Below are 12,731 nucleotides of genomic sequence, written 5' to 3' on the forward strand. Positions count from 1 at the left end.
CTGACAGATGGGGATGGAGAACATAAAAGAAAACAGAAGAATCAAAGATAACTTCAAACTAAAAACTGGAATTGCTGGTTACTGAGATAGGAAGACAACAAGAGAACCAACTTTCGGAGGGGATGATTTAGAATGATTTAGAATTCACTTTGGATATGAGAATGAGATATCTGTTGGAAACCTAACAGAAATCAAGTGGAGTCTGTAGCTCAAGAAAGAGGTCAGGACAGGAGATAGGGCTTGAGACTCAATCACACACAGATCAAGCTGAGAGCCAGAGAACAGGTATGGATGGAGAGAAGTGGCCCTGGGGATTGAGACAGCATTCAGAGGCTGAGAGATGAGGGGAATCTATCGAAGGGAAGACTAAATTGACAGGTGGGGAAAAGTCAGTAACTATGTGCATAATTTTGGCCATGAAATAGGACAAAATTAAGTAGTTTTCCCCAAATCATTTTATATTAATTGGCCTAAATTTAAAAGTATGTCTATGATTTGGCCTGAGAGTCAATAAACTAAAACTAAAAGAGTATCATATCACTCGATCACAGAAATCTAAGCCTGAGTTTTGTTTGTTTGGTTTTTGGTCGGACTGGGGTTTGAACTCAGGGCTTCTCGCTTCTTGCTGGCAAGCCAGGCACTCTACTGCTTGAGACAAACTTCCAGTTCAGTCCTAGAAGTCTGTTTGTGTATACCTCTCATTATTTTTCTATTTTAAAGGATGACACACACCAAAGTTTGAAATTCAAACTGTATGAATCAAAAACTATTTGGAAATTTTTCTCTGCATAATTCAGTAACAAAATAATTATAATTTTCAACATATTTCTATGGGGTAATGCCAAATAGCAGTCTAAATTAAATTTAGATTACTTTAAAATTGGTTTCATACAAATTCCAGGATTTAGAGGAATCTGAATTTATGAAAGGGCTCTTTTGCTCAAATTCATTACCTTTACGATTGGATAATGCTCCAACTCCAACCTGAGAACAATTATGAAAAATGATAGGGACACTATGAATCTTGTATAAGCAAAGCTGTGGTTAATTAATTAAGTTTCTGCCTAGGTGAGTCAAAGAAGTGTTATACTTAAGAGTCAATAACATCCTTGCATACCTCAGCTGCTAGTTAAAGACAACATAGGCATAGATGTAAATACATAATTTCTACAGGTTTAATATTTGTGAATTTCCCTGGATTGAAAATGAAAGCTCTGTTCCAAAGAGAAAAGTGTCAACACAATCAGAGTTTGGCTGGATTCCCATCTGAAGCACCTGTCCAATTCTTCTACTAAAATTAACAACACACTCCAGGATATGACTCAATACCAATTTGCTTTTAATGAAACACAGCCCATTCAATAATGGATGGTGTGTGATTTCCTTTCAAATATTTGAAAAGTTCCCTAAAAGTTAGGATAGATGTTGATAAAGAAAAATAAGTAATGAAGTATTCTCTGAAGAGAAAAACCTCTTTTGTTAATATAAGGGCAACAAATGCTCAAGAAGGATTTAACTATCTCAAATAATCTCTTATTATGATTAAGCCAAACTGAATATATGTGATGAGACTATCATTAGAAGAAAGTAGTTCTAATTCTCACATCTGAGTCTTCTCCCTCCTTCTGGGAGAAAGTCTTTTCCCCTAAGTGTGCAGTTTTGTGTATTCTCAAAAGACTGGACTTTTCCTGAGTCCACCTCAGAGCCATGCCAGTCCCAAGCCCCAGATATGCACACAGTCTGGCAAATTGTCTCATTTAATTTATCTGTATGTGTTCCACATGCCTCACACCATTTTTGTTAAGTTTCAAGTAAAAAGATTCATGAAAAATTTGAGGATGTAACTTCCTATAAATTTTGTTCTTTATCATTGTACTCAACACAGGGAGTCCATACAGGGAACTATAAAAGTCAGCGCTCTAGTTGAATTTCTGTTTTTGTAATGATTTTAGTTGCTACCACCATCGAAGAGCTTGGTTGTGTTTGTGGAATCAGACCATGTGAACAGAAGGACTGCTGTTGTGAGCACCTAGCTATGATGTACAGATAAGTGTGTGGCTCACAGTCTGTTCTTCTGCCCTGTTTTCTGTCCTGGATTGATTACATAGTCCTTGATTAGTAAACCGTGTTGATCTCTGTGAATCTTTTTATTTTTTCAAAGTCTTCTTAATAACATGGTTACAAGGAGTTGCCCTATTTCTGTTGGTGCTTGATTAACATTTACTGACAGAAGACTGATATGCTGGGGTGCTTTAAATATCACTTCCATTAAATTTTATAGCATTTTTTTCTATTTCCTTTCATAGTTATTCTATTTTATGATTTCAATGTAAGTGACCAGAGATATACTCTATTCCTTCTATTAATGAATACTTATCATTTTTCAAAAATGCCTTGCAACATTTTCTTTCTAAAACCAGTAAGTCAAATCAAACTACTATGTACTTATTTTCCAATGTTAAGATATGATTATTTTCAAAGATTGTTGATTTACCATAGCAAAAATTGCTATAAACAAAGAAATTAAAGTTTAGAACTTTGTAAAGGTTTATAAGGAACTACCTCAGTGTTGGGTTGGCGGAGTGGTTCAAGTGGTAGAGAGCCTGCCTAACAAGTTTGAGGCCCTGAGATCAATCCCCAGTACCACAAGAAAAAAAAAAAAAAAGGAAATATCTCAGTATTAAATTTTTCCTTTTGTTCAAAAAAATCTAAGAAATTTGTAATACTGTCCTTTAAAAGTTTGATCACCAAGCCTGCTATGAAATATGACATACTAACTCACCTGCTTTCATAAAGGGGTGTTGAATTACTGACCCTGTTTTTCAGTGATCCCAGATTTGTGCCATCAGCCAAAATAATAATACAGGGTTTTGTTTTTCATAAGTAAAGTGATTACAGAAGAATATATTTGAATTGATGAAATTTCCCTATGACATTTTTGGTTAAATATGACAATAGAATCATTCATGATTTTAAACCAATTGTTTGCAGAGTTCTTTTCCTTGACTTGCAGCTTCTTTGCATTCTGCAAAGGTGGAAAGATGGTTGCTATTACATCTTATTTATAAGATTTTGCAGTATAAAAGCTCGACTAGAAAAGCAGCAAGGTAAAAACCATTTTTCTTCCTTGTTTTTAAAAAACAGTAAGTTTAGCTCCACGACACTGCACAGGACAAGGCCATTATCCACCTGGAGAAGCTGGTGTTAATGAAATCGTGAGCTCTGTGCAATGCTTTGGGCTTTATTCACTCCTCGCAGAGTAATAGCTTTGAATCAACACTGTCAGTGATGACTAAGCCTGACCCAGTTAGAAATGCTTGTTTCATAATCCTCCACTTGCAGGGGCTTCATACTGTGACCACAATGCAAATACACCGAGTTCTTCTGCATTTAGAGGGCACACAGGAGCTTGTGATTTTTAAGATCAATAGCTTAATCTTTGATTAAAGTTAATTGGTTCCTTTACTAATTTCCTTTAGGGAAAAACTTTATCTAAATGAATATAAAGTAAAAGCTGTAGCTCGAAAATTTTGAGAGATTTTCACATACACAAAACCTTGTGTTTCCTTTTAAGTAGTAAAAAACAAATTCTGTTTATTTTATTTTATTTTTTGTGGACTGGGGCTTTAACTCAAGGCCTTCATCTTGAGCCACTCCACCAGCCTTTTTTTGTGATGGGTTTTTTCGAGATAAGGTCTCATGAGCTATTTGCCCAGGCTGGCTTTGAACCACGATCCTCCTGATCTCTGCCTCCTGAGAAGCTAGGATTACATGTTTGAGCCCCCGGCACCCAGCTAGTAAAAAACAAATTCTTAAAAGGAAAAGACAGTAAATCCTCAAAGTATAATTAAATTATTGTCCCATTGCAGGTTCAAATGGGACAAATTATAACAAAGGAAAATTATTATTAATTACATTTAATTATTATTATTACTGTTGCAGTACTGGGGATTGAAGTCAGGGCTTCACACTTACTAGGCAAGCACTCTACCACTTAAGCCACTCCACTAGCATGAATCAAGGGTTTGACCACCATCTATAAAAGGATTAACCTTACCCAAAGAGAGTTCTGACCTTTGCCCTTGTCTCCTGGGAGGTGATCTCTTGGAATGCTCTTCCTGACAGGAGTGTCATTGTTTGACTGAGGACTTTGGACCATACAGGACAGTCTAGCAATGTGATTTATGGTGGCGGCTTGGGTCAAGAAGTATCAACTTGACCTTGGGGGTGGTGGTGACTAAAGACTGAAGGTCAACCACACAGGCAGTTAACCTTGTCTACATGGCCAAACCCCATCAAAACTCAGGTGAGCTTCCCTGGTTGACAATACCTATGCATACTGTCATCATTGCCTGAGACATTTTGTGCTGTCCATGATTTTGTCGTAAGAGTTTGCACAGAATCTCTGTACACACATGGTTCTCTTCTGGATTGTGCTCCATACATTTCTTCCTTTGGCTGATTTTAATCTGTTTCCTTTCACTGTAATAAACCATAACCATGAATCTAACAGCTTTCAATGAGTTCTACGAAGACTTCCTGTGAATTATAAAATTTGAGGGTGGTCTTGAAGACCCTCAAACTCTGTAGATGGTGTTGAGAGGATGGCCTTAGGGATTGCTCACTCAAGAACTTTACATCTCCCCAAAACTGAGACATCTTTTTTTTTATGCTTGAAAATAGTTTGGTTGCACAGTTTTACTAGTGTGGCAGTCGGCGTGGATATTCCCAACCATTCCAGTCTCCTTGCAGGGATGTGGTAGGATCGCACTTCCTCACCTAATCAGATAAATTTTGGTATGGTCATTTCAAATAGCTTTGGCCAATGAGGTTTAAGATACCGTGTGTTGCCCTCACTCACAGACTGACACTTTTCTGTAGAGTGGCTCCATCACCCTTAGTCTCAGGACGAAAACAATGGGGCTCAGAACTCCCAGATGAATTGTGATAGGTAAGTATCATGATTGAGAAATAAACCTTTTCTGGGTTGGATCACTGTGATTTATAGTTGTCTGTTACTGAGCCTACCCTAACTCAAGCAACCAGAATCATCGTTTGCTCAAAGCTTAGTAATACTTCCTTCAAAAAGACTGTATAGGAATGCATTTTATTCGTACTGGCATAGTTCTGTACTCAGTTGATATTTGAATCAGCAAAATTTCATTCCTAGAAACATTCTTCAATAATTTCCACTAAAGTACACCAAGACATATAATCTTCACAGCATACTTCATAATAACATGAATGAAACATCTGGCAATGAAAAAGTTAAAGGAATTGTGAGGTTTTATATAGGGGGGATTTCTCATTCAGCTATTACAAGTATAAACAGATTTCTCATTCCAACCAAGACAAAGAAATATGGATTGGATTTACCCTCTATGTGAAAGAACAGAACAAAAACGCAAACAAAATATGTTTAAATATGTGAAACAATGACTTTTAAGGCACAAGACATCAGTCAATAGAAGACAATGATCTCCAAGAGACAGGAAACAAATTAGGTAAGTTCTCTGGCCTTCCCATTTTATTGCCATGGGAGAGTTTCTGGACAGCTACACAGGAAAGAGGTATTTACACTGAATGTAGTTGACTCCCTGAGCTGAAGTATCAGTAATGTGTCAATAATGCAGGCTGCAGAGGGGTATTTGTAGCACTAAATGTCTATGTTAGAATAGAGGGAAGGTGTCAACTAATGAACTCAGCTTCTACCTTGAGCAACTAGAAAAAGAATAGCACTCTAAAGCCAAAAGAAAGGAAATGAAGATCATAGTAGAAATCAATGGAATATAAAAGAGAAAAAACCCCAGAAAATCAATAGAACTGAAAACTGGTTCTTAGAGAAGATCAATAAAATTGACAATCCTTTCACCAGGCCAGCCAGGTTAAAAAAGAGTGTAGCTACAAATGATCAATATCAGGAAGGAGAAAGGTGACATCATTACAGACACTACTGACATTAAAAGGCTACTATGAGAGTATTATGAACCATTCAACTTAATATCCTATATGAAATGTACATTTATTTAAAGAGACAAACTCTCAAAGCTCATTCAAGAAGAAATAGGTAACCTGAGAAGTCTCATGTCTACGTAAGTAGTTGCATTTGTAAAACCTTCCCATAAAATAAACTCCAGACCAGATGGTTTCATTGTTGAGTTCAATTAAATATTTAAGGAAAAGTAATATAATTTCTACACAACTTTTCCAGATTATTAAATCAGAGGAAATGCATCTCAATTTATTATATGAAACTAGCATTGTGTGATATCAAAATCTCATGAAGATATCCCTAAAAAAAAAAAAAAAGTACAACCCAATATATCCCATGAACTTAGAAGCAGAAAGTCTAACCAAAATTTTATCAAGTTAACTCCAACAATAGGTAAAAAGGTAAACGATGACTGAATAATATTTATGCCATGGATGCAAGATTGGTTTAACACTTGAAAATTAATCAAAGTAATCCATCATTTAAAAAAACTAAAAGAAATCATAAGATCATCTTAATGCACACCAAACCAGCATCTGACAAAATCAAATAGCCATTCTTCATTTTAAAATTCTTAAACAAGGTGTGGTATCATGGTGCATACCTGTAATCCTAGTAGTTGGGAGCAGAGGCAGGAGGATAGAGAGTTCAAGGCCAGCATGGGCTATATATTGAGACTCTGTCTCAAATAACAAAGGCCTGGGGATGTAGCTCAGTGGTAGAGAACTTGCCCAAGACCTTGGGTTTGGCATCCTGCACTGGAAAAAAATTCTTAGCAAAGTAGACATAAAAGAACTTCCTCCACCTAATGAAGGCCCTGACTGAAGACCTTGCTAACTTTATATTTAATGATTAAAGATTGAACACTTTCCTCCTCAGATCAGGATCAGGACCTTAATGTAGAAATCAATTTGGAGAGAATTGATGCCTTAAAAATTGACTCTTTAAATCAACAAACATGATTGATATATCTCTTTTTGTTTAATGTTAATTATTTAACATTGTACTGGATGGAGATACAGTATAATCAAGCAAGGAAAATAAATAAAAGACATTTTGATTGGAAAGGAAGTAAAGGTCTTTATTCACAAACAACATGACCATCCATGTGGAAAATCCAATGGAATGTACTAGATCCAATGGAAATAGATGATTTTTTAGCAAGGCTGCAAGATGCCAAATCAATACCAAGAGAAGTCAATTGTGTGTGTATATACTGGCAACAAACAGAGATTAAAAATTTTAAAAATACTATTTACAATAGCATTCAAAAACTATGAATACCTAGGGATCTTTCCTCCAAAATACATATAAGACATCTACACTGAGACTACACACATTGTCAAGAGAAATTTAAAAAAGAACTAAATGGAGAGATACATTGATTTGAAGACTCAATATTTTTAAGTTATCAATTCATACCAAATTGATTTCTAGAGTCAAGGCAATTGGTCACAAAATCCCAGTGATATTTTTATAGATACTGATAAGTTTGTTTTGGAGTTAGTAAGGAGATTTAAGGAATCTAGAAGAAACAAAATGATTTTGAAAAGGAAGAAAAAGTTGGAAGGCTAAAATACCTGGGACTTATGAAGTTATAGAATTCAAGACATTTATTTAATTATTTTATTTAACTTTATTGGCATAAAGATGGGCAAATATATCAGTGAAACAGAACAGAATCTCAAAACATACCTACACATACAGGGACAACTGATTTTTCCACAAAGTTTCAAAGATAATTCAGTGGTGCAAAATAATACATACATATGAAAAAAATGAACATTGATTCTTACCATGTACCATACACAAAAATTGTCTTAAATATATCACAGACCTAAGTGTAAAATCTAAAACTATATGGATGGGGACATAGCTCAGTGGTAAAGTGCATGTATAAAGCCCTGGGTTTGCACTCCAGCACAGAAAAAAATCTTATCTATAAGACATGTAGAAGAAAATATAGGACAAAAACCTTTGTGACCTTGACTTAGACAAAGATTTCTTAGAGTTGATATCAAACAGATGACTTATAAAAGAGCAAATTGATAAACTAGACTTCATCAAAATTAAAACTTCTGCTCTTCAAAGACTGTTAGGCAAGGTACAGTGGCTCACACCCATAATCCCAGCTACTTATGAGACAGTGATGAGGATTGAGGTCCAAGGCCAGCCTGGTAAAAAAAGTTAGTGAGACCCCATCTCAACCAACAAGCCAGGCTTTGTGTACATGCCTTTCATTTGAGCTATGCTGGAATAATTCTTCTATAGGCAGAAGGATCATGGTCTGAGACCAGCTTGGGGCAAAAAATTAAGAACTTACCTGAAAAATAAATTTAAAAAGGGTTGAGGGTATGGCTCAAGTGATACAGCACCTGCCTAGCAAGTACAAGGCCCTGAGTTCAAACCCCAGTACCACCAAAAAAATATATTGTTAAGAGAATGCAGACCTGCCAAATGCTAGAAAAATAGCTATAAATTATCCATCTGTATCACTTGGATCAAAAATATAAATACTCGTTACAGTAATAAAAATGCAAACAGCCCAATTAAAATTGTTAAAAAGAGTTGGACATCTCACTAAAGAAGATGTTCAGATGGTAATTATGCACATTAAAAATTGTTCATCATTACTCATTAGGAAAATGCAAATTAAAACTGTAATGAGTAACTGTATGATTGACCGCACTAAGTGCGCATGAGACTATGGAGGAACTGGAACTCTGTCTCAATGCAGTGGAAACATGAAATGTCCAGCTCTTGGAAAACACATTGGCAGACTTTCAAAAGTTATAAATATATACCTATCACACGGTGCAGTCATTCCGCTCCTGGATGTAGTATTTAACCAAGAGTAAAGAAAGCATATGCTCATACACAGATGTAATCAGTAATGATTAGCAGCTTTACTTATAGCCCCAAACTAAAAATAACCCAATTGTTCATCATTGGGTCATTGTATAAACACCTGTGACCTATCCATACAAAGAATTGAACATGATATATGCAAAAATATGGATGAATCTTTAAACAACTATCCTTAGTGCAAAATGCCAAAGAGTACACCTCATATGATTCAACATATATATACTCTCATATGTGTGTATATGTATATACGTATATATGTACATACATATTTGACCATATTCATTCACACACATGTATGTATATGCATATATATATATAGAGAGAGAGAGAGAGAGTGCAAGATAATCTATAATGTCAAAAAGCAGATGGGGAGGCGTTTGAAGTAGGAATTACAGAGGATGTAGAAATTTGGGAGAGATATGTCTACTGTATGTTCATTAGCTTGATTGCTGGGATGGTGATGGTTTTAAGGGTGGCAAACTTTATGCAACTATATGCTGTTAAGCATTTGCAGTTTATCAATTATACATCAATAAACCTGTCCATAAGGCCAGTTATGGACAGATTATAGGCTCATTCCTATAATCCTAGCTACTCAGGGCTGGAAGAATCGCAGTTTGAAGTCAGCCCAGGCAAAAAGTTTGAGACCCCATCTCAACCAATAAAAGGTGGGTGTAGGGAAGTCATCTCAGCTGTATGGGAAGTGTAAATAGGAGAGTCTATCCAGGCAAGCTCAGACATAAATGAGAGACCCTATCTCAAAAATAATCAAAGCAAAAAGGATTGGGGCCATGGCTCAAGTGGTAGAGCACCTACCTAGTAAGTGTGAGACCTGAATTTAAACTCCAGTGCTGCCAAAAAATAAATTAAAAGCTTTCCATAAAAACGTGTGAGGGGATTCTATGTATATTAATAGGGAACAATGTACTGATTCAGAAAATAAAAGGAAAAGCTCAAAAATGTTGTGTATAGTTTGAGCTCATATTTTGAAAAAAAAATCAATGAATAAAAAAATTTTAAAGTGAACATACACACAAAAATTCTCAATAAAACAATTGTAAACCAAATTCAGCAGCACAATCAGTTGTACACCACGAACATGTTGGTTTCATTCCAGGGATGCAAGGATAGTTTGACATATGCAGATCAATAAGCAGATTACAGTACATAAACAGAAGCAAGGACAAAAAAAATCACACGATTTTCTCAACAGACGCAGAAAAGTCTTTGGCAAAATTCAACATCTCTTCGTGACAAAAGCCTCGAAGATAAAAGGAATATAGCAAAGGCTATATATGATAAACCTAGAACCAACATCTTACTGAATGGGGAAAAACTGAAACCATTACCTCTAAAGTCAAGCATGAGACAAAACTCTCCACTCTTCAATATAATGCTAGAATTCTTAGCCAGAGCAATAATGCAAGAGAAAAAAAATAAAAGTTTTTCAAATAGGAAAGGAAGAAGTCAAATTATCCCTATTTGCAGATGATATGATCCTATACTTAACTACTAACGATTCCACCAAAAAACTCTTTTGGCAAAGTAGCAGGATACAAAATCAACATAAAAAAACAGTAGCTTTTCTATATACCAACAATGAACAGGCTGAGAAAGAAATCAGAAAAAGAATCCCATTTCCAATAGCCTCAAAAAAGTTAAATACCTACAAATAAACCTAACTAAGGAGGCAAAAAAACTTCTACAATGAAAACTATAAAACACTAAAAAATAAATTCAAGAAGATACTAGAAAATTGGAAGACCTCTCATGCTTATGGATTGCAGAATTGATATTGTGAAAATGGTTATGCTCTCAAAAGCAATTTACAGATTCAATGCCATCTCCATCAAAATTCCAATGTCATTTTCTACAGTGAAGAAAGAAAAAAATCAATCCTAAAATTCATTTGGAAGCACCAAAGACTCCAAATAGCCAAAACAATCCTGAGCAAAAAAGAGTAAGACTTGCAGTATCACACTACCTGACTTCAAATTATACTACAGAGGCACCATATCACAAACATCATGGTACTAGCACAAAAACAGACATGTAGATCGATGGAATAAAATAGAAGATCCAGAAATAAGTCCACATAGCTACAGCCATCTGATTTTCAACAAAGGCACCAAAAGCATGTGTTGGAGAAAAGGCAGTCTCTTCAACAAATGGTGTTGGGAAAACTGGACATCCACATGTAAAAGACCTCTCACTGGTTACCAAAATGAATTTGAAATGGATCAAAGATCTTAATGTAAGAGCAGAGACTTTGAAACTGCCAGAGAAAAACACAGGGAATACCCTTGACCTTACAGGCATAGGTAATACTTTTCTGAATAGAGCTCTAAATTCTTAGGACATAGAATAAGAATTAATATAAAGGTTTGTGTCAAATTAAAAAGTTTCTGCATAGCAAAGGAAACAGTTACCAAAATCAGAAGAGAACTTACAGAATGGGAGAAAATCTTTGCCAGTTATTCATCAGATAAAGGATTAATATCCAGTATATACAAAAAGCTCCAAAAATTAAACAGTGAAGAACAAACAACCCAATTAATAAATGAGCAAATGAATTGAACAGACAGTTCTCAAAAGAAGTACAAATGGCCAATAAATACATGAAGAAATGTTCAAGGTCCTTAGCTATAAAGAAAATGCAAATCAAAATGACACTGAGTTTCCATCTCACCCCAGTCAGAATGGCTACCTTCAAGAAGATAAATAAGAACAAATGCTGGTGAGGATGTGAGGTGGGGAGGGGAAGGGACCCTTATACACTGTTGGTGGGAATGTAAGTAGTGCAGGCACTATGCAAATCAGTACTGAGGTTCCTTTAAAAACTAAAAATAGACCTAGTGGTGTAGATCCTGCTACACCACTCCTTGGCATATATCCAAAGGATACAATAGAGATAACACGCATACACCCACAAGTACAATACTCACAATAGCCAAGCTATGCAATCAGCCGAGGTGGCCCACATCCAAAAAATGGATAAAATGGACATATACAATGGAGTATATTCAGCCATAAAGAAGACTGAAATTATGTCATTTGCAGAAAGATGGATGGAACTAGAGATCATTATGTTAAGTGAAATAAGCCAGACTGAGAAAGACAAATATCACTTGTTCTCTCTCACATTAGGAATCCAGTACACAAAATGAATGACACAGTTGTAAAATAAAGTACTACAAGGATGTAAAAAAAAGTATTTTTGGAGGATGGATTCCAGCTGGAAAATAGAATAACGATACTTGTTAAAAGTATTTGTTAAGGAGAAGGGGGATGAGAAAGAGTAATAATAAGGGTGAATTTAATCAAAGTGAAGGAGGGCACTGAACACTGGCCTAGCTCCTTTTGTCTCTCTGTGCCACAACCTTTTGTCTTTTTTTCTGAGTTTCTTTCCCCCACAAGTCACCTTGAGACTCCAAGATCATTGAGTAAAAAGCCAAAACTGCCCCTCAGACAAACAATGTCTTCTCTTCCAGACTTGACACCATCTAACATCCTGGGATAATGATGAACCTGAGCACAGTTTTGACCAAAATCACCTAATTACACATACTTTCAGCCCTTAACCCAAACTCTTTCCTTGCTTAAATCTGAAATTTATGTCAGTCCCCCAAAGACAATCTCAGGGTCACTGAATTTTTTGTCAACCTCCTTTCTTTGTGTTCATCAGAGCTAGTATCTTTAATTGGTGTATATTGATGGGTGTGGGGCCAGCCTAGTTCTATTGGGATTCCTGGATCTGGACCTTTTCTCCCTAAAACTCCATTTCAAAAGTGTCTTGTAGGGGCTGGAGGTGTGGCTCAGGGAGTAGAGTGCCTGTGCACGAAGCCCTGAGTTCAAACCCCAGTCGCACCAA

The sequence above is a fragment of the Castor canadensis genome, chromosome 16 (assembly GCF_047511655.1).
Source record: "Castor canadensis chromosome 16, mCasCan1.hap1v2, whole genome shotgun sequence".
Lineage (NCBI taxonomy): Eukaryota > Metazoa > Chordata > Mammalia > Rodentia > Castoridae > Castor > Castor canadensis.